Source organism: Paramormyrops kingsleyae, chromosome 17 (genome assembly GCF_048594095.1).
Source record: "Paramormyrops kingsleyae isolate MSU_618 chromosome 17, PKINGS_0.4, whole genome shotgun sequence".
In the NCBI taxonomy this organism is placed as follows: domain Eukaryota; kingdom Metazoa; phylum Chordata; class Actinopteri; order Osteoglossiformes; family Mormyridae; genus Paramormyrops; species Paramormyrops kingsleyae.
Window position 1 is genome coordinate 23,703,576 of NC_132813.1, and position 24,038 is coordinate 23,727,613.

Genomic DNA, 24,038 nt, shown 5'->3' on the forward strand with positions numbered 1-24,038 from the left:
ACAATGACAACCTCAGTCCACAGCTGTAACCTTGACCTTAAATAACCAAATAAAATACAAGAGTTTTGGCATCTTTAGTTTAGTTATAGTTATGGGTTTTTATTAAACTTAAGTTTCCCCTGTGGGGACTGAAAAAATGGTGCCCTCAACAGGTTTTTCTCAATATATACATGACACACATATACACGCACACGTATACACACACACACACACACAGACACACACACACTGAATAAACACTGTAATATAAATTTTATAAGGATTTAGGTGCATGCTTAGAAATATACATGAAATATAAAAATTTAATCTATTGTCTTTAAAGCACCAATTGTCTTATATAATCAAATATCAATATTACATAACCCAAAATACTAAAGGAAGAAAGGAATTTTAAATAGTTTTTAGTGTGTGTGTGTATCTGGTAATACAGTCAGGAGATTGCTATTTGCAATGGCATTATTTCAGCTTACGGACAAACTGTTATTATGAAAGAAAGGCCAAGTGAAAGCAGCCATGTTGTATACATGTTAATCCCCTCTGACAACAGAGTGGTATGATCCAGTAAATCCTCTCTCTGTTGCCGTGGCAGCACTGAGAGGGTTTTGTTGGATAGGTAAAACCTTGTTGCACCAAAGACTATTCTAGCACTTCTGAACTGGATAATTAGTAGCAGCAGAAGGCCTTTGAGCTACCAGAAATCAAGTGAAACGGCAAGAGGTGTGCATGCTTGTGGATTTGCGCAGGTATGTTCATTATGCAGGTTTGTGGGTATGTCCCTGGATATGGGTGGGGGTGGGAGCTAATAATTATTCTGGCTATCAGAATCCCTTTAAGAGTAGCCTACTACATTTTCTCACTGGGACAAGTAAAACAGTTTATTGTTTCACTAACAAGCAGTTATTCTAACTTTTATACTGGCAGTGTGTTAATGTGTTGCAAACCTGTATAAAAGACACAATTTATGGGTGAACAACTGAAGGATTCAAGATTTGTATTTGTCACATACACAATTGTATAGCACTATGGCAGTGAAATGTTATTGTGGCAAAATACTAACACTGTGCATATATAAACTATAACGGAAAATGTTTAGAAAAATAATAAAATAGAGGATAATAATAAAAAATGAAAACTATTACAAAGGGCAATAAAATATGTATGAGTATAGTATGAAGTGTGCAAAATTAGATGCAAAATCCTTCCATAGTATTGATGTTAAGTGTAAATGCAGTATCAGTAGCATAATAATCAGAATTAAAGACCATGTATCCTGGGTAATGCAAATACAGAATATGACAATGGTGAAAGATGACAATGATTAAGCAAAATTTAAAGTTCATATGACCCGAGGGGAAATCTTCTCCTCAGCCTCTCCATTCTGGCCTTATGGCTATGGATGCGTTTGCCTGAATGCAGTCACTGGAAAAGTCTATGGCTTGGATGAGATGTGTCTGCAATTATCTGTTTTGCCCTGGTCTTGTACCAATGGGTTTAGACGTCCTGCAGGCCTGGCAGTATTGTCCTGGTGAATCATTCAGTGCACTGTATCACTCTCTGCAGAGTCTTGTGCTTCCGGAGGTTGCAGCTACCAAAGTAGGCAAAATGATGCAAAAAGACTGCAAAAGGACTGCAAAATGTGGCAAAAATACTGCAAAGAGGAACAGAAGTAACATAACACTATCAGGGCTAGCCACGCATAAAAATTTACCTTGTAACTGAAATCCCAGATGATGTTTTCAGTTTTAAAAAATATTTAATCTGTTACATTTCCTAAAAAGACAAAAATAAAGTAGTGCAGTTTTCACACTTGACCCCATAGCATAATAATTAAAAAATTATTGAAGGATCTTCTTTAAACTTTGGAGACACATTGATGAACAACTGAAATTGGTCAAATTTTGATAGAAATTGCCTCAAAACTGAAATAACGCTGCTTAGTGGTAGCAAAAGGGAAGGGTATCTGCAAAGGACATTTGACCTTTTGAATGTGATAAGTCAAAAAGTAATTATTATTATTACTACTTATTATATGGATGACGATCTATACCACATTTAATTTTGAGACAAACTGCCCCAAATATGAAGCAGTGGCGTTATGTGGCAGCAAAAGAATGAAGGGGAGGCTATAGAAAACACTTGGTATTGTGAAGGGAACACATGTGATTTTGGGAGCAGCGCTGCTGCAGACACTTTCCTGTTAACGTAATAACTGTAAAAGTATTTGATGTATCTTTAAAAAATTTTACCAACATACTGTAAGGGTGAAGATCATAATGTCACATTTGGCAAAAACTAAATATGATATCAACACAAACACTTCATACCAACTGTCAAGCATGGTGGTGGAGGGATTATGTTTTGGGATTGTTTTGCAGCCACAGGACCTGGGGGATGTACTATGAAGTGGGGTTACCGGCTTATCGGGGTAACTTTTCGGATTTAAGGTAGTCTGGGCAAAAATGTAAGTGAACGAATATGAAGTCCATTTAAACTGTGGTACCGTAAATCCGACAAGTTACCCCGATAAGCCAGTAATCCCGCTTCGTAGTACAGGCCACAGGGCACCTTGCAGTCATTGAGTCCACCATGAACTCCTCAATATACCAAAGTATTGTAGAGTCAAATGTGAGGCCATCTGTCCGACAGCTGAAGCTTGGCTGAAACTGGGTCATGTAAAAGGACAATGATTCCAAGCACTCCAGCAAATCTACAACAGACCGATAAAGTCGTACAGAAAATGATTACTTCAAGTTATTGCTGCTAAAGGTGGTTCTACAAGTTATTTAATCATGGGGTGTATTTAGTTTTTCCACACGACTTTTCTATTTTGGCTACATTTTTGTTAAATAAATAATGACACGGTGAACCTGGTAAGGACAAGATTATTTTTTGTTATGTCCTGATATGTAAAACCCCAGAACTGACAGTTCTTCTTTTTCACATGACTATATCGAGTGTTATTAGTAATAAATATATATGTAAATACATAATCTGAAAATCAAAGGGTGTGCATTGTCCCCCACAGTCAACCAAAATAGGAGTGGTATAGACTGTGACCCCCATTTTGCTGATAGAATTTTCCTTGTTGTATAGAATATACTGTATGTGGTCTGGTAGAAACGTCAGTGACATCTTTATTTTGGTCCGGTAGTGGGATTGGTCCTCTGGTAATTGCCAGTGCTATTTAGGCAGAGAAAAGCTGTGGTTGAATGATTGGGACGATGGCAGTGGTCATGCATCTTCCCCTTTTCTCTTCTTTTGGTGTGGTTTTGGTAGGTCTTAATTAATTACAGTAGGGGGCTGCAGTTTCTTAATCATTTCTACTGTTGGGTTTACTTTTCTTTTGTTTGGTGTAGATTTCTAGCAGCAGCCTTCGGTTTTGTGGCTTTCCTTGCTACTTTTGTGCTTTCTTGTAGCGCAGGTATGTGGCTTCTTATTGTAATGTTTGTTTGTGTGCATTTATTTACGTTGGTTTTGTAGCATGGAACTATGACTTCGCCTTCCATTATCCCCGAGGGGTGTATTGGTTCCCCCAATTAATTCAGCGAGGCTCCGTGAGATGGTCGTCACTGGAACCCGGAGCGGGCGCATTAATGAGTAGCCTCGTGGGCAAAGAGGCTGGTTTTTGTGGGCATTGCTGTTTTGCTCTGATTGGATTTTTGTTTACGTATTGGTTGTATTCTTTTCCCTAATTTGTGTTATCGATTGGGTAGGTGCAGGTGGTTCGAATGGTTTGGCTAGAGTCATCCGATGGTGGGACCGAATCATTGCATGTTTGTGTATTGAAGGATTTCGTGTGGCTAATGTGTGCCTTTCTAGAGTGTGTGGGTGGTTTTTATTGGATTATTGCACCAACGTCATTGAGTGTGCACGAGTAGTGTGACTATGGGGATACACCATCAGCTAGTCTGTCTCCCCTTTGTAAAGGTATCCCTGCCTAGTCGTGAATGATTTCTTTCATTGTTTTGTGTTGTTCTGTTTTTGGTTGGGTAATTTTAATTGGTCTGTAATTTTTGAATTTAAGTTTTAATTGTTTGGTTATAAAGAATGTTGTCATATAGGTATCTTGTTAATTTGGGTTTATAGAGCTTCTGTTATTATTTATTCATTAGGCCTATTCTGATTTATGTAATAAAATGTGTAAAAGAGAATCCATGCCTGCTGCTTAGCGCATTGGACTTGTGTGGGTGATCAACTGGACGTAGTCATGTTGTCCCCCCCTTCTTCTTGCTGCTTTGCCACAATCTGGCGTAGTCGGCAGGATGCACAGTAAAACGTGGTAAGACTTGGATTTCTCTTTTTTTATGTACTGTACAGTCGTACCTCAGTTCTCGAACTCACTAGAACTTGAATTTCTTAAAAGTTGAAGCAACCAGTTTGAAAAAAAATTACCTAGAACTCGATCTGAATCTCAGAAGTCAAACCATGAACACCGACCTAAGATAACTTGTACAGGCGGGGAAATGAGTCACTCGGCACGTCTCTCTGCGGAAACAAAGGGTAACGCTTCACTCACAGCCTCACATTCGCTATTATAGCATCGTGCATGTTTACACTAGCTGAATACATATATTTAGACAGTAAAAATACATTTAGACAATGATAGACAGTAATTATTATTATATAATAAAATACATTTAAAAATAAAGATTTCTTATTAATTATTTTAATATTAATAATAAACCATTAATACATTTAATTATACAGTAATAATATTGTCATGCCGAGCGGGGATGGAATGGAGACAAAGACGCAGACGTCAGGGTATCGGGAAATACGGGGTTTAATTACAGGTAAGGCAGGCAAAACGCAGATGGACAATACGATGACCGGGCTGGGGAAACAAACTGAAACACGGACGAAATACAGAGGACTAATGACAACAACCAGAAACAGCTGATCACACAGGGATTCCACACGGGGTTAATGAGGGGGCGTGGCAAACGGAAGGAGCAGACAATCGGGGCAGGACACATTGGGCCTCATTCACCAATATTTTCTTAAGAATTCTCTTGAATTTGTTCCTGTGAAATTTGTTAAGAACAACCTATGTCGGATTCATGACGTGTTCTCAAGTAGCAGAATTGTTCGCACCTTTGTTCTTAAGAATGGTGAATCCCACGTCTTCGTAACTGAAGGCACGTGCCAGTTTGTCCTAATTAGCATAGGGAAACGGCCTGCAATTTCCCATAAAAGGGCATGAGACTGTAGGGCCTTGTGCAAGGAATGGTGAAGAGACGTGCAGGCTGTGAGCCGCTTGGCACTAAGAGGAAAAAAAAGTAATGCTGAAGTAGAAGTGTTAATACAGTAAAATCCCGTTATAGTGCACTCGCTTATGACGGAATATCATCTATAACGGACGAGGTCCGCTGGTCCCGGCATGCGCCTTTAAGAACATGCAGAAAAAGCATCGGATATAGGGGATTGGCATATAACAGAATTTCACTTATAACGGACAAACAATTTGGTCCCCCGGGCCACTTTTAGCTGTAGTTTTGTTCAGCTATAACGGACATGCTGGCTCCGCCGACATGGCGCGTGGCGTGCCGGTGATATCCAGCACAGATACGGAGTCGGGATTATTAATAGTCACGCATCTGATTAGGTAAAGTTGGATTACTACATGTACAATATAATAATCTATACCACAAGTGTGTCTGCTGGGGTGTGGCATGAGTAAATGGTGTCCTGTAGTTGTGTTCTGGGCATACAGCAACTCTGGACATAACGGACTTTGGATATAATGGACTGCTTTGCCAGGTTCCTTGAAGTTCATTATAACTGGATTGTACTGTACAGGAGGTAAATGAAAATAGACACATGTTATTTAGTAGTTTAACCAGTGGATATAAAGCCCCCAAGAAAGCTGACACATGGAAAGATATCACTTTCTCTGTGAACGCTGTGTGCCAAATAAATCTGAATAACAAGCGTCCCCTTCTCAGAGCACGATTGGCAAGTTCTTCAAGAATTAACAGAAATGCCATTTTGATAGCAAGGCCAATGCGCAGAAACAGACCTATTTTAAAATCTGCATGATTGCCATTACTACGATGAAAATAATTTTTACACTTTAAAATTATTTTTTATATTTTACTTTTATAAATTATTCAAATACTATCATTTTATCAACTGTAGAATGAAGAAAACTGCTATAACCGATTATTTTGAACAAACTATCATTACTCAAAAGTGCGTACAAATGGTTTTGCGTGTGCATAGATTCTGTTCTTAGCTAAGAACAAATTCAGATAAGAAAACATTGGTGAATGTCAGAATCTTCGTAAAAAAAAGTGCGTACGTGGGGTTTAAGAACAAATTTGTTTGTAAGAATGGTTGGTGAATTGTTTTTTGTAACTTTACACATCGTTTGGATACATTTATTTTCTTACTTTACAAATTACTGTTTTGATAAATGTGCTTAGATGTGTTTAGTACAGTATATGCTCTTCTTGTTTTATCCATTATGTGTTTAAATGCTAAAAAAAAACATATTTAGATGTAATTTTTTGGGTCCAGGAACCAATTAATAATTGGTTTTCCATTATTTCTTATGGGGAAAATTTGATCAAAACTCGAACCTTTTAGGATTCGATCCGGAGTTCTGAACGGATTAAATTTGAGTTCTGAGGTACCACTGTATTGTGTTCCATTTTTGTAATTAGTTGCTTTAGATTGATGTGGTGCAAAACAGCAACAGCTTTCGTTTTGGGATCCGGGTTAAGTCCTAGAAAATTTGGATCTCTGTATTTGACTTCTGGTTGGGCGTGGGTCATTGTAGTGAACATGGATGAGGAAATGCAGCAACTTTGAGAGAGGGTTGCCCAGCTTCGAGCTGATAATGACTGCTTGCTGAGACAGCAGGCTGGGGCTTTAGGCCAAGCCACGGCCTCCCAGTCCGTACCAGTGTCATCTTTTGCTAATGTATCAACTGAGAGACTCATTTTGATCCCTGGGGATAGGAAGTGTTCTACAGTACTTTTACTGGTAGGGCTGGGTAGAGTCTGGACAAGTGAGAGGATGAAGTGCAAGCCTGTATGAGGGCTCTTTTCCTTTCCCTAGCCGATCAGGCATTTAATGTTTCTGTTTGATCATTTAGAAAGAGAAGCAAGGGAGGAAATTAAACATCGGCCCATTGAGGAAAGAAAGGATCCAGAGAAAATTTTAGCTATTTTGCGTGAGTTGTATGGGTGTGCCCAGTCACATGTCTCCTTACAGGACGCTTTCTTTTCTAGGAAACAACAAGAGGGTGAGAGCCTGTTGGAGTTTTCCCTGGCGTTGATGAAGTTAATGGGGAAGATCAAGCAGGTTGCACCTCATCTGTTTTAAATTCTGAGGTGATGTTGCGAGATCAGTTCATACAATACGTTATTGATGGGGCGCTCCGTAAAGAGTTAAAACAGCTGGTACATCACCTACTGGCGGCAACTCTACTTGAGGTTTGGGAGGAGGCCATTAGGTGGGAACGTGAAGGTATGCCAGTAACTATGCGGGCTTGTAGTCACTCTGTCCCCTCTGCATATAGTCTACTGTATGGAGTTCAAGGGGAGGCTCGATCATTAGCTAGCAGTCTTGTATTGAACTCAGAATTGGTGGAGCTGAAGGCGATTTTAAAACACAAGAGCAGCTTGACCGTCTTACCCATAGTGTTGGTCTTCTCCAGGCCTCTATGCAGAGTAGATCTTTTTCTAGTCCTGTTATTTGCAGGAGGTGCCAGCAGCCTGGACACTTTGCCTGTGAGTGTGACGGCCAGAGGGTTCCATCACGTCCTAAGGCTGCCATTACCTCTAGTTCTGCCCCGCCCATTCAAGGCACTACCCAGCCTAGTCAGGTACAGGGAAACTAGCAGCCACCGATCTGTTGGGCAGCAGTTCAGATGGGGTTTGTAAACGCTCAGGTATTTTGCCCGGGGGTATAGGGAATTTGCCCCGGGTAATATCATCTTGTCCACATATAACTGTCAGTATGGGGGGTGTGGACATGCCTTGCCTGTAGGTTCTATGATATCATCTGTTACAGAGACTTGCTTTTGGCGTTATTTTGAACCTTGGGGACAGGATCGCCTGAGGCAGTATCAGTGGTTGTAGCTTAGAGCTGCTAATGGGATAGCAGTCCCGTATCTTGGCTACTTGGAACTGGATGTTGTGCTTTGTAATAAGGATATTCCAGGGTGTGGGGTGTTGGTAGTTAAGGACCAATCTGGGGGTTCCTCGTCTCAGGTCCCTGGTGTACTGGGGATGAATATTATAAGTAAATGTTACCATGAACTGTTTGGTCATCCGTGAGTACTTGCTGGGTCAGAAGTGTGTTGTGTTTACAGATAACCCTCTCAGTCATTTATCCACTGCTAAGTTGGGGGCCACAGAAAAACGATGGGTGTCCCAGCTGGTGGCCTTTGATTATGAGATTAAGTATAGGTCTGGCAAGAGCAACCAGAACGCAGATGCTTTGTCATGGCAATACTTGGCTTCTGGCTCTGGTCCAGTGGGGGTGCCTGGATGGGGCAAAAAAGCTCCTGATGGGGGGGAGGAACTTTTACAGTTAGTCCTGCCTGCCTTATTGAGGCCAGTGTTGATGGCGCAGCTTCACCAGAACCACGGGCATCAGGGAATTGACAGGACCAGCCGGTTGGTACAGCAGCGATGTTACTGGCCTGGTATGTTTGCAGACATTAAACGTTGGTGCCAGGAGTGCGGACGTTGTCAAGTTAGTAAGGACACATAGCCCATAGGGCTACTTTGACAAGTTTATCTAAGGAGGTACGAAGAACAGCATGTCCCACTGCTGGCCAACATTCTAACCCATATCATCTTCCATGGTCTGCAGGGGATACTGCATGAGGGGCAGCGGGATCTCCTAGATTAGCATGTTGGGTTTAGGGATGAAGGCATCTATAACCTTTGGTAGTTCATCGTTGAGCGGGTATGCGGGTGGGTAATTCATTACACACAAGCGGGTAGCAGGTCAATCAAAACAGTATTGTAGCCTGCAAAAATAACATATAAGCGAAAATATCTATGTATTAGACCAGGGGTGTCAAACTCATTTTAGTTCAGGGGCCGCATACAACCTAATTTGATGCCAAGTGGGCCAGACCATCAAAATCATAGCACAACACATCATAGCTATAAATAACAAAAAAATCATGTTTTCCCCTTTGTTTTAGTGGAAAGAAGTATAATTACACACAAGCGGGTAGCAGGTCAATCAAAACAGTATTGTAGCCTGCAAAAATAACATAAGCGAAAATATCTATGTATTAGACCAGGGGTGTAAAACTCATTTTAGTTCAGGGGCCGCATACAACCTAATTTGATGCCAAGTGGGCCAGACCATCAAAATCATAGCACAACACATCATAGCTATAAATAACAAAAAAATCATGTTTTCCCCTTTGTTTTAGTGGAAAGAAGTATAATTACATTAGGATGTTTTTTTATTTAATGAACTATCCTTTTACAAAACATGTTATGAATAACTTCAGATTTCTCAAGAAAAACGTGCAATTTGCTTCAGTTTATGATTTACATGTGTGCATTACAAGTGATCACAGTGTTTGTACAAAGGCACAAAACTTTAAGTCACAGGTATTTAGAACTGAAAAATATGGTAGCCTATTGCACTTTAAGATTAAATAAACTAATCAAGATATAGGAATTATTTTTACTCCAATGTGTAATAATTCTCAAAACTTAAATTGACTCACCACATCTTACAAACCAAAATGGTGGCCATTTTAAATGTATAAGACAGAAAGTAATCACCCGGCCTGTAAATATAAGATTTATACATGAAACATACCTAACAAATGCATACATAAAATGTATGACCAAACTCTTTTGTAGTGAAGCTGGTGACTAACAAATTGAACAATTTTTAGCTATTATTACAGCAAGGATTCATTTTCACAGAACTATATTTTTTGTATATATATATTTTATATTTTTCTCTAGTCTCAGTTGTCCTTGCAGGCTGTCATATTTTTCACCATGCTGAGTCTCACAGTGGCGCCGAATATTAAATTCCTTAAACACCGACACGTGTTGCATACACACCAAGCATACAGGTTTCCCATTCACCTCTGTGAATAAATAGGAAGCTGTCCATTTTTCCATGGAAAACTCTACACTCAGTATCCACTTTTCTCCTTTTTGACAAAGACATGTTGGCTAATGAGGGTGTAAAGGCGAGCATTGTTTTGTCTTTTTCTTCATCTTTCAGCTGCTCCATGTCTAAAACAGTGCGCCCCTAGCGGACAATTTAGGAATAGCAGTTTATTTAAAAAAGTCTAGTTCATGTCTCATTGAAATTTTTCACTTTCAAATTTATCCTGCGGGCCGGATTGAATCCCTTGGGGGGCCGGTTCAGGCCCGCGGGCCGTACGTTTGACACCCCTGTATTAGACTATCATGTACAAATTGTCATCATCACAGTGTGTTCAGTATGTCGGGGGTACCTTATGGTGCTTTCGATTATTTCTCTCCAAGTCGGCACTTGGATGAAAACGTCACGAAATACGCCACTTCCCGTTGGAAACATGCTTCTTTTATGACGTTGATGTCGGACAAGATTTTGTTGTCCGAGTTGCCCCTGTGACGTAATTTCAACATGGCGGCTTATACACTCAACAATAATTCTATTTTATAAATCTTTAAAAATGTTTATTTTGTTAAATGTATTGATAGTTATAAATGTAACTGCACGTGTTCGATTTAGCGAATACCATATCATGACCATAACAGTATCCTATCATGCAATATCAGATTTTTACCAGACTTGTTAGTGTCTTTTGTTTGTTTGTAGTTTGTTTGCCTCTCGAAAAAAGAATATTGCTATGAATGTGCTAAAATATTTTATAAAGCTTTTAATTTGGTTTGACTCTCTGAAAAAATAATCTCACTCCAAATCTGCTAAAACATAAAGCAACAACATACAGCAGCGTGTTCATGGAGGCAGCCATGTTTGTTCCGAGATGTGGTAGCTCGAACGGGAGATTGTCGGACGTGATGTCACTCAACTCGGAATTTCCGAGTTCCGAGAGAAAAACGAACGCACCATTAGATTACCACCTCGATAAACATTCAGATACATGTCGTCGTGTTCTCTCTTTCACGCTCGTCACAGTATGGATAGCTTAGATCTATCTGATTTGATTTTGCAGAATGTTATATGACGATATCAGGATTATGAGAAATAAAAATTATGTGGTGGTTATGGGTGATTTTAATTTACCTGGGATACAGTGGGACACAGTCTCTGGCTCTTATGTAAATGAACTTGAGATGGTGGAATTAGTACAGGATTGTTTTTTTACTTTACTCCCCTCCTTGGATTGCCACCTTATTGTGGTGGAGGGGTTTGCGTGCCTCAGTGAGCCTGGGGGCTATGTTGTCAGGGGCAATTGCCCCTGGTAGGGTCTCCCAAGGCAAAAAGGTCCCAGGGGAGGGGCCAGACAAAGAGCAATCCAAAAAGAATCCTATGATAAGGTATTCAAGCAAAGTCCTGTTTCCCTCGCCCGGACTAGGGTCACTGGGGCCCCACCCTGGAGCCAGGCCTGGGGGAGGGGCCCATTGGCGAGCAACTGGTGGCCGGGCCTTGGCCCATGGGGCCCGGCCAGGCACAGCCTGAAAGAGGCACGCGGGACTGTCCCCAGGTGGGCCCACCACCCGCAAGGGGAATGTCAGGGGTTCGGTGCATTGTGGATTGGGTGGCGGCTAAGGGAGGCCCTGGTGGTCCAATCCCCGGCTGACAAAACTGGCTCTCGGAACATGGAATATCACCTCTCTGGTGGGGAAGGAGCCTGAGCTTGAGATATAGTCGGGCTCACCTCAACACATAGCGTGGGTTCTGGAACCAGTCTCCTGGAGAGGGGCTGGACGTTCTTTTCTTCTGTGTTCTTTTCTTTCTTCTCTTGATCTATTGGTCCATCTTCATTCCTACCCTCACCTATGGTCATGAGCTATGGGTAATGACCGAAAGAATGAAATCGCGAATACAGGCGGCCGAAATGAGGTTTGTCTGCGGGGTGTCTGGGCTCTCCCTTAGGGATAGGTTGAGAAGTTCGGATATCCGGGAGGGCCTCAGAGTAGAACCACTGCTTCCCCGCGTCAAAAGGAGCCAGTTGAGGTGGTTTGGACATCTGGTGCGGATGCCTCCTGGGCGGCTACCCGGAGAGGTTTTCCTTGCATGTCCTACAGGGAGGAGGCCCCGGGACAGACCCAGGACTCGCTGGAGGGATTATATCTCTCGGCTGGCCTGAGAACGCCTCGGCGTCCTCCCCGAGGAGCTGGTAGAGTTAGCTGGGGAGAGGGAGGTCTGGGTATCTCTCCTGAAGCTGCTACCCCCGCGACCCGAACCCCGGACAAGCGGTAGATGATGGATGGATGGATGGATGTTTTTTTACTCAGTTTGTTAATACCCCTACCAGGGGAGAAGCCCTTCTTGATCTTGTTTTCTCTAATCACCAGAATAGGATTGGAAAATTAGAAGTTTTAGAACCTTTGGACGGTAGTGATCATAACATGGTTAAATTCGAGGTTAAGTCGAAATTAAAAGTATACAATGTTAGGAAGGTTAACTTTAATGGTATATGACTGAAACTAGAAACTGTAAACTGGATGGAGTTAAATAGCAAAACGGTTGAAGAGGCATGGGAATTTTTTAAAAGCACATTGTTGCAAGTGCAAGAGGACTTTATACCTGTTTCCAGCAAAACTTAATCTAGGAAACGACTACCAAGGTGGTTTACTAAGTAAATTAAGAATAAAGTCAGGAGGAAACAGGCTCTGTTCCACAATTGGAAAATAACTAATGATTTCAAAATTAAGCAGGAGTATCTAAGTCTACAGGTAGAGTTAAAAAATAACATTACACTTTCCAAGAGGGATGTAGAAAGAAAAATTGCATTGGAAGCTAAGGATGACAATAAAAGTTTCTTCCAATATTTTAATTCCAAAAGAGCTCTAAAAGCTGAAATCACTAATTTGCAGGATAGCAAGGGCCTTATACTTGAAAATGAAATTGATATAGTAAATGAGTTTAATGATTACAATAGAGAACACAAGTAACTTACCACCAATTAGTACGAATTCAGCGTCATCTATGACCAATATATGTATAACTGAGGCTGATATGGTACTAAGCCTAGCTAAACTCAAAATAAATAAATCACAGGGCCCTGATGGCAACCTATAGTTTTAAAAGAGATGAGGGATATTATTAGCCAACCTTTAACTTTAATATTCCAGAAATCGTTATCTGTGGGTGTAGTACCTTCAGATTGGAAGCATGCTAATATAACACCAATATTCAAAAAAGGGGATAGAAGTAATCCAGCAAACTATAGGCTAATCAGTTTAACTAGCATTACTGGAAAAATAATGGAAGCTATAATCCAAGTGAAAATGGTAGATTACCTGGATGCAGATAACATTCTGAGGAATAATCAACATGGATTTAGGAGAGTGTAGGAATTAATAGCTCAAATAAATTTTAATATTCTCCACCAATATGTTTGAATTAATTAAAGCTTAATTAATTATTATTTAATGCTGATTATTAATCAATTGTTATGCCGAATGGTCGGCTCCTCCAAACTCAATTGTGGTATCCCTGTGAGTCTGTTAATGTGAGACTTAAATGGGATTCACTAATTACCAGTATCGCTTAGTAACCTGGGTTAGAAGGCTCGTCCAGCGAGCTGCATCACCAGGTAATGTACACGATTGGTAGCGAAGCTCCCCTCACGGCCAATGAGAGAGTGTCTCGCGATGTTTCAGGCGAGTTTGAGGTTCAGAGCGTGTAGCAAGATCGCACAATGGCAGGAACTTATTATGAGACACACAATGACGGAGGCTAAAGTTGTGTAAAAGACATGCATTTATTCCTAGCTAACACTACAACTGACATAAGACAGACATTACACCTAACACAAACAACAAACACGAAATAACGGAATAAAACAAACAATGTAATTATGAAAATGCAATGACCTGATTTAAATGAGTAACCTGAAATGGGAAATACTGTTCTGCAAAGCAAGCACAGTTTGTGGAAACACGACCCTAAAGTCTTATAGCAGGTTAAACAGAACAGCTTAAGTTGTTAGAATGAAAGGAAGTTGGTTTACTTGGTTGAAGAGTGGGGGGGGGGGGGGGTCTTGGCAGTTGATGGCAGAGCTGCTGAGCTGATGGCACTCAGGAAGGCGCGGCGTTTGGAGCAGTGGAGTGGAGTCCCTTTAGATTCTCTCTCCTGGTGAAGCTTTGTCTTGGGTGCTGTTCTCTGTTCAGCTGGGCCTTCACCGGAGGGTTCTTGTGGGCTTCTCTTCTCCCGGGCTGATGTTCTCCTTCGGGCGGATGGTTTTCTCTGCGCCGGCTGGCGGTTGTTCTGCTCTGGTTGGCGGTTGTTCTGCTCTGCTGCTGGTTGTTCTGAGGTGCCAGGATTTTTATGCTGTAAAGTCCATGAATAGGGATGACCAGGAATTCGACTCCTGGCCCAATGGCTGGCCATCCATTTGGCGGGCTTTCGGAAGGGGATCTGTATCAGTCCTTTTGGGATTTATGGCCCGCCAGATTCTACCTTTACTGATGATTTTCATTAAGCTGTTATAACTTTTGATACATCCACTTTTATGGTAATCACTGACCAGATTTGGAATCAGGGGTGATTAACAATCAGTTTGATACCAAACATGCCATACCAGCTTCACAGGTACATACCTCATACCATCTGCATTAATTGATTAAACAATTAATTATTGTATCTATGTGACTGATTCATATCAGTATAGGATACAGGGGTTTTGGGTTGCACCTCAACAGATGTTACACTTTGTGCGGATATTACATCGAATATTCCTATTACAAACAGCACATCTTATCCATAGATAGGCGTGGCCGTTAGTTTGTGGTAATATCAATATAAGTTGCACATCTGGAAACAACATATTTTGTTTGGTGTGGCTTGTGCCAATTCATCTTCTCCAGAATGGATAAGATACACCTTAATTCAGTTCTTTTAACATAGCATGGTAGAAACAAAGAAACTTGGTGACTGTCCACCAAGATCAGATAAGGACCACAAAGGAATGTTGGAAGAGAAGGGGGGGTTTCTAACACAGAAGACTCTCTAAAAGTTAGCACACATACAAACATAACGTATCTGTATATTGAGACTAGTAGTCGTGAGTAAATCTAAATCTAAATATACAGGGTATACAAAAGCCAAACTTAAATGAAATTTCCTTTAGGGTGTTCGTCTGTTGGGTGAGTGAGATGTAAGGCAGAGTGTATGTGGAGGGGGTTGGGTGCCAAGTCGAGGGACCCCTGTCCGTGAAGTCCACTCTGCTTGTCTGTAGGTCCCTAAATCTTTGGGCAATAAAAGTTGGAGTGCTAGCCTCCCTGGTTATCTGTGTGTGTGTGTTTGTGTGTGTAACCCCCCTTTGGTGCCTCTCGTACCAGGCTCGGCCTTGTCTCAGGCTACCTGGAATTTAGGCCCTGTGATATGTGCATGTGTGATCCTACAAGAGGTAGATCCTGTTTAACGAATCTACTTGAGTTCTTTGAGGAAGCTACAAGTGAAATTGATCACAAAAAGGCCTACGATGTGATCTACTTAGATTTCCAGAAGGCCTTTGATGTTGTCCCCCACAAACAGCTCTTCCTAAAGCTCAAAGCTGCAGGGATTTTAGGAACTGTGGCAGCTTGGAGTAGTTGGAAGCAGCGAGTAGTTATTAGAGGCACAATAGAAGCCTGCGTTCATAGTGGGGTACCACAGGGTTCAATTTTAGGACCACTATTGTTCCTAATTTACATTAATGATATTGACACCAATACATATGTCACAGTAGGCAAGGGAGAGAAGCAGAGATCCATGAGTGCAGGGAATACAGAGCTTTAATGAGTCGGTGTAGTCAGGAATACAGGAAATGTCCACCACGGCACAGAGAGGGCTCACAGGTTCTTCTTCCCCGGTAACCGGAGAGAGAGCGACGGGCAGGGAAGATATCACCGACTCGGTAAGCTGGCAGGTAGGTACAGAAGCAGCGTACCGTAATCGTAGTCTTTGTCCGTGAGCTGAGGTCAATACCAGGGGAAGCCGTCCGACAGAGAGACACAAGACCGGGGAACACAAGGAGGGGCGAACAGGAGAGGCTGGATTCGGCAGAACAGGTGGGTCAGATACGGGAGCTGGACTGAGGAGGGAAGGCAAAAAGGTAAGGTACGCACACAGGTCTAACAGACAAGGCAAGGGAATATGGGTTGATGGAAGACAGAAAGAATGCTCGGTAAGGCTAGGAAACAGCACAATACTTCGCGAGGAAGGTTTGTGGTGACTTCTCTTTTAAAGGTGGCTAATCGTCCTGTGATGTGTTGCACCTGTCTGGCCCTGCCCCTGTGGGCGTGACAGTACCCCCCCCCCCCTCCCGACGGCGGCCGATGACGTTTGCGGGGGCGCCCCCAAGGATGCGGCGCCGGCTTGTCAGGATGCGTCTGGTGGAATGCAGCCTTCAGGGCTGGGTCCGCCAGGACCATCACCTTCCCAGTCTACGAGATACTGTAACTTTCCTTGACGTCTCCTTGAATCCAGAAGGGCGTGTTTCCGAGAAGAGGGACCCTCTTCGGTCACCGGAGGAGGAGCCTCGTCAGGCAGATCGGAGGTAGGGCGCAACGGGCTGTACTTTACAGGTTTCAGGAGAGATATATGAAAAGTAGGACAGATCCTATAAACTCGAGGCAACTGCAATCTTACCGTTACCGGTCCTACTCTCCGCAGGATACAGAAGGGTCCTATATAGCGAGCAGTGAGCTTACGACATCCCGGGATACGGAGGTTTTTTGTAGATAGCCATACTTGTTGCCCGACTTGGTATGGGAACCCAGAACGCCTATGTTTATCCTCTTGAGCCTTTGTCGGCAGTGCTGGCATGCAGTATTCATTCATTCTGTTGCATGTAGAGGCACAGACGCATTTAGTTGCAAACCAGGATGACATTGTATCGTTTCGTGCCATCTTTTACCAGTGGTATTGTAAATATTACAAATGAAGTTGTTATCATTGAGTTTTGAGTTTCATCATTTGTTTAATTGTTAGTGAAAGGTCAATGATTTTTAGTAGACTAGTTTGGTTGTTTGCTAACTAAGCTGGGTGTGTTCAAAATGGTCAAATCACTTGAGAAAAAGCCATGCTGGTATGACAGGATAGTAGACCATCTCCTACAAAAATAAAGGAGAGGAGAATTTACATGTAAGTAGCTGCTTGTATTGCAATGTAATGTAGAGCAAAACGGTAAAACTGTGTACACATACATCGGAAGTCAACTTAAGGGAGATCTGAGTGCGACTCGAATCCCAAAAATTTAGAGTCACAATTTTCCACTTAGAGTCCAAGTAAAGTCTGAAGTCCCTCATGGTTCCAATATAGCATTACTATTTGTCAAAAATGTATCCGCCTATTTGTTTGTTTTCTATTAGTAACTGATGTGGAATCACTACGTGAACAGTTCAAAAACTGCTTGTCTCATAGTTCCTTAGGCTTATATACATTTTGAAAGTAATTACTTTTGCAAATGACTTTGAAGCAATTTTGTAAGAACAGAAGTACTTTTATAAAACAGATTTTAATATTTAAACACTAGTACTTACTCAAAAATAAGATTAAGTCATCCCTTGAGCAGAACAGGTGAACTTTAATTAGTGTGACTAATTACAAACAGAACCCAAAAGAGGGCCCAAACTTGGCAATTACAATCAACTATATATACAGTATATATATACACACACACACGCACACAAACGTACACACACCAAATGAAACCTTTCCCAACATGATTAACCAACAAGTTGCTTCCTGTGTTTGAGGCAGCCAGACTGAACCATGCCGGACTCTGCCCTCAACTACCTTAAAGTTATGTGATTGGCTAAAAAATGAGCATACTCAAGACTCCGTCATGCTGCTAAAGTAAATGCAAGTAAAACATTAAATCGTTCTTACAGTATGTGCACTAACCGGTGTATGTTCTGAATGAAAATAAAAGTGGTTATTCTATTCAATTCTACACATCGTTCTAAAGCAAAAACTCCAATTAATGGATAAATCGGCACTCAATGCTTTGCATGTGTAGAAGTTTCACCAGAGCTTTAAAGACTCTTATTGTTCATGAGTCGCTATCAAGGAGTTAGAGTCAAGTCCAAGTCAAAAAGTAACAAGCTGAAAGTCAAGTCGGAAGTCAATTTAAGAGCGACTGGAGTGCAACTTGAGTCCGAGTCGCAAACTTGAATCCACATCTCTCCTACTCATTCAAATAAAAGGGAAATTCATAAAAAATAAAGTACCTGATATGTAAATATGAAAAACATAACCAAATAACCACAAAGGATAGTTTTTGGCCATTAAAAAAGGAACAGGAACATAAATTGGGAATGGGAGACATATCATGCATTATTATAAAGGTAGGGGCTTACGGAGTTTGATTGCATGGCTTGAAACTAATAGTATTTACACACTTCACTCCAGCTTGCAGAGCAAATGACGGAGTTGACTGGGAAATACATTGCTGTTGTCCCAGCAGCCCCCCTTTGTAGTTTATTCAGTGGAACAGGCCCTCTATTCTCATTTGTATTATAGCTCATGTTCTTAATGACATTCAGAACAGACATTCAAGAGGAAACTTTTATAAACTCCACCCTAACAAACACTTATAAAGTGCCCTCATGCCTCACAGATAACATGACAGTTGAATAGAGCATCTGTCTTTTTTTACCAATTTTAGTATCACATAAATGAGTCAAGTGATCCTCCCTAGGACATAAAGCAAAGATTTACCACAACATGCACCAACACCACAAAATTTAAATACTTATAATTGCAGGTCACTAGCTCTTGGTGGTGTTCATTTAGGGGGTCCCTGGATCTCTGCTCTCTTTGAAAATTGGAAATGATGACAATGGTTTGTTTTCTTGCTGTACATTTCTCAGTCACCAAGCAGAAGAAGAAGAGAAAAGAATGCAGAAATTTCAAGCATGAAGAAAGGAAATGACAGGCAGATGTCCGTATTTGGTAAGATCATATATGAACTGTGGCTTAAAGATATAAAACGGAATTTAATTGCACCTACAAAGTCTGCTGTCGTAATGACAGCAAGTTATTCCCAGGACAGGTCCGTCATCCCCTCAAATCCATCTAATCCTTATACCTCCCACACCCCCCAACCAGTACAATTTCTGGAAATACTGGATCTATCCACTGGAAATGTAAAACCCAATAAATGTGTTTTTACCCAAATGGTATGAGTCCTATTCATGACATGTACATCTAAAACTGCACCTATTTATTTAATGCACAATCCACATATATGAAAATGTCCACATTAATTTGGTGGTTCCCTGTATTTCTTCATATCTTGATTTCTATGTCTAAAAATATAATTTGTATTATTTGTATTTTTATATGTCTTTATATATAATATTTTTATTTGTTTCTCATTTGCACTATGACCAACACTTTCTGCGACAAAACTGAAACAGATACATGGTGTATATACAGAGCCCAGGATGATCCACTGATATTTTTTTTTCATGGCCACAATGTATTATATTATGCACACAAATTAAGTTTAACGTCCCCACGAAATATTAAATAAGCTTGCATGAAAGAATGAGTGGACCCTTAAGCTCGGGATCTCTGCCTGCATGATTTCCCCTACATCTAGCCTCCTTTCTCAGCCTGAGCCTCTTGTCTGCTCACCTCAGTGGTTCATGAACAATCCACTGATAGACTTGGTGAGTGACAGCAATCAAGAGGAGCCTGATAATTCCAACAAACTAAATGAGTCAACCGCCGTTTAAATTGCCCTGCCAGTGCCAACCTCATGGGTTATGGAGCAGGGAAAGGAGAGCAGAGGAAGCCCTGTCCAAGCTGATTCCGCCTGGAACTCCTGGTTCCCCAGAGCCCACACTGATCGCTCCAAAGCCACCTCTCCTGTGAGCCAAGGAATCCTTCTCCCTCGAGGATGCCACTTGGAGTAGAGGCAAAATCCCACCTTGGTGCCTGAGGCCAGGTCCCACCAATAGCCGATGGAGGAGGAGGCAGAAGGAGCTGGCTGTGCCCATGTCTCCCATCTCATCCGACCCCATGGAGCCAGACCCAGTCTCGTCAGATCTCATACAGCCAGAGCCAGAGCAAGAGCTGCAGTGCCACTCCACGCCGCTTCTCCAGAGCCTGCTGCCTCTCCACAGGGAGAAGACACTCAGTTCGCTGCCTCTCCGCAGCTTGCCTCGGCTCCATGTGCCGGTTCCCCACACCTCTCCTCGGCTTCACCCTCTGGCTCCCCGTAGTTCTCCTCGGCTCCATCTGCCATCTCTGGCCGCAGGAGAAAGAAATGGAGGAAGCTGGTTGTGCCCATGGCAGCCCCTTCGTCTGACGCCGTACCTCCAGAATCCTGCCCAGGGGAGGCTGCTGCACCTCCAGGGTCCTGCCTAGGGGAAACCACTGCCGTCCCTCCATAGCCCAGCCCAGGAATGGCCACTGCCACTCCTCCAGAGCCCGACTCTGCAGAGACCGCTGCTATGCCTGCAGAGCCCGTCTTCACCTCTGCCGTACTTATGGAGCCCACTTTTGACTCTGCTGTGCATCTGGAGCCCGGCCCAAGAGGGGCCGCTGCTCCATACAAGCCTCCAGAATCTGCCTCCCAGCTGCACCCTGCTTGCTTCCAGGTACCCCAGCTGTGCCCTGCTTACCTCCCAATGCCCCATCAGGTACTGCCTCATCTCCTGCCATCCTGTCGGCACCTGCCTTGTCTTCTGCCAACCTTCCAGTGCCGACCTCATCTCTTGCCGTCCTGCCGGCACCTGTCGCTTTTCCACTGCACGAAGTACGGTACTTTCGGTGCGGTACTTTCCGTACTTTCGCTTTTCCATTGACTTCCAGTCGAGTACCAGTACCGAGAGTTCTAGTACTGAAAGTGCCAAACCAGCTGGGGTACTTCTTTGGTACTTCGGTACTTTGGGGTGAGATTTGCAAAAGTATTTGCTGTTGATTGGTTATGCAAATAGCCTGCTGCTGAAACACAAAATACAACCGCCATCTTTTGAAACACACAGCAAACAGCGAGAAACAACATAAAATGCAGTAGAAACAAAAATATAAAAAAGTAAAATGGAATGATGGACAAACGAGGAAACACAGGCTTTAATCGCCATATGGTCGGATGAACAGATCCAGCGGGATTTCGATGGCATGACTCAAAATAAAAAAGTTTTTGCCGTTACGGGCAATTCAGTTTCCCTATCTTTCCACTGTCGCGCGCTGATTTGTACATGGTTTCGCTGTTGTTTTCATGTCTTTTTACGAAGCGCTTGTGGTAAACAAGCCATATATTTTAAAACATCACATGCCTTTTCGATGTTTTTTGTTTTTACAGATAATAAATGAAATTATTTAATTCGCAGGATAGATATTTCTTGATGAAAATGGTACAGTATTGCTTATAAGACTATATTATGCGTGACGATCTACTGTATTCACATGTAATAATGTACCTGAGTGATTTTCAGACATTTCACATACCTCTTTGTTTTAATATTAGGGGAAACATTATTTCCTGATAGACAGGAGAAACATATAGGGAAACTGAATTGCCCGGACCACCGTAATACCAAGCCGCTTGGAAGAAATGGGGCACACGCGAAACACCGAACAATGCCGCTTGAAAATCAAAAAACATAATTAAATAATTTGTTTGCTTTCAAAAGACTGAATAGCAGTAAGCTTATTCTTACTGCTTTGATCGGCTTAGCCAAAGTAAGTGTACCTACGTAAACGTAAATGATGGCAGCATTCATGCAATTTGGATATTACTGAATCTTATATAGTACTGTGATAGAAGCTGACATAACATGACATAACAATAAACTGCATTTTCCAGCCTAAACTGTTAGTTTTAATTTTGGGCTGTTTTTTTTTCTTAATTATTATTATGATTTAAGCTGCGCTTTGTGACGATGTCAGTCAGGGGTGGTCACTGATGATGTCATTTGGCGCCGGTACCATTTTTTACGCCAGTGGAAAACCGACACAAAAGAAGTACCATACTTTCGCCACTTTATGGAAGTACCGAAAGTACAGTACCTGGTGCGGTGGAAAAATGCCCTTTGTTATCTGGATGGCCTCCTCACTGCTGCCTGAATCCCTTGGAGGCTGCCACCACCCCAACACCAGACTCCCTGGCTACTGCTAGGCCAGATGGGATTGATCCGGAGGATGCCCTTTTGGAAGAATTAGAGTGGGACCCTCAGTCTGACGCTTAGGCCGATCCAATCCCAGACCTTGGGCAGCCACCGGTATCGGCCGGGACCCAAGAGAGGGGCTGGCTGAGTCTCCATCTCAAAGAGAGGTGACCTTTTGTCTCCTCAGTTTCCCTTGGCCCTACTGTCTCCATTGGCGCCACCCAGTTCCACTGGTCCTTCAAGGCCCTTCAGTCCTGCAGCCCAGAAGCATCCCACCTCATCTGTGGATGGGCCTAGGAAGGTCCACATCCCAGGGTTGCTGCCCAGCTCCACAGGGTCCGGAAGACTCCCCGGCCGTTCCCCACTTCCTCTGATCACACCTTAGTGCCTGCCCCGTTCCCCAATCCTGCCTCTGTTCTCCCCTGGCTTGTGTCCCCTGTGACTCGCTCTCATGTTTCCACCCCTGTCTCTGTTGCCCCACTACTTGTCCATCTTGTCCTGGAACATGTTGTGATGGTTGTCCCTTTTGCTGCCCTTCTGGTCCCTGGTTCAACCCCTGCATTTTCTGTGCCTCAAATCTTGCCGTGTGTCCTGTTCAGTGGTTCTGCCCCTCATGTCTTACCCGGTATCCACTCTGTGGTCAGTTTTACCCCACATTCCCAGTCAGGTCCTGCGTCTTCTGTTTGTTTTCTCGGTACCATTACGGTTTCTCCCATGGTATCTCCCATGCCCCAGAGTGCACACTTTGGGGGGAGGGTCCTTGGTCATGACCCATCCTGTCCATTCCCCGATATGACCATCATTGCTGATTCTCTGGAATCCTCCTGTGTTCTTCCCAATTGTGTTCCATTTGTAATCCCTAATCGTAATTTGGTAAACGTCAACACCTACCACATATTCATGCTTCCCAGTCCTGTGTTTCCCAGTCCTGTGTTCCCCAGTCCGGTCATTAACATCAGTCATCCTGTTGCCTGTGCCCATTCCAGAGTTATTCTTCCCATTTTGACTCCTTACAGTCCTGTTTGTTTCTCTGCTCCTGTTTTGGTAATAAAGCCCCTTTTGCTCTGACGCCTGCCCTCAAGTCCTTCATCCCTCACAGTGTGACAGTAATCCCTAAAATGTTTACTTTTATTAGGCTCTCAATTTGCTACTTCAGGTATTCAAATTAATTTTTATTTTAATTTTATTAAATTTATTGGCATCAGGCTGCACAATCAACCCTCCTGAGCCCATATCTTTATAAAAATGCATAATATATCTCACATTCCAAATGTATTCTCCCATAATTATTTTCCTGTATTTTTCCTTCCAAATTTATTCTCTTGTACTTTTCTTTAATGGACAAAAACTAGGCTTCTTGGTCATTAAGTTACCATAAAGTCTGTGGAATGACCACAAAGCATAGTTTTTGTCCATTAAAGAAAAGTACAAAAGAATAAATTTGAAAGAAAAAATAATTTGGCTGTGGCCCCTCCAGGGCTCTGTCTGTTCCATTACTATATCTGTTATAGTTCTCATTGTTATGTCACGGAAAATGTTAGTCATAATGCAATTCAGCATTAAAGTCAAAACATGTTTGTTGGTTTTCACATTTCCAGTTACTCCATCCAGTATTTCTAGAAATTGCAGAGGTTGGTGAGTGTGCAAGGAGTAAAGATTAGATGGGTGGAGTGAGTGATACAGCCATCCATGGAATACAATGCTGTTGTTTCAACAGCTCCCCTTTGTGGTCTATGTTATGGTATTTGCCAGACAAGGAATACATTTGTTCCTTAGGACTGGTCTGCTGCTGCAGATGTTTTGTTGTTGATGTCA

General features: G+C 42.3%; 1 protein-coding gene across 1 annotated transcript in view; it reads left to right on the top strand.

Annotated features, from left to right (window-relative positions):
• Nucleotides 1-604: 604 nt before the first annotated feature.
• Nucleotides 605-24,038, top strand: part of LOC111859710 (RIMS-binding protein 2-like) — a 66,905-nt gene continuing 43,471 nt past the window's right edge. The window contains exons 1-3 of the mRNA XM_072701475.1: nt 605-743; nt 16,588-16,657; nt 18,975-19,056. The gene's annotated coding sequence lies outside the window, so the exon portion shown is untranslated. The remainder of the gene's footprint in view (nt 744-16,587; nt 16,658-18,974; nt 19,057-24,038) is intronic.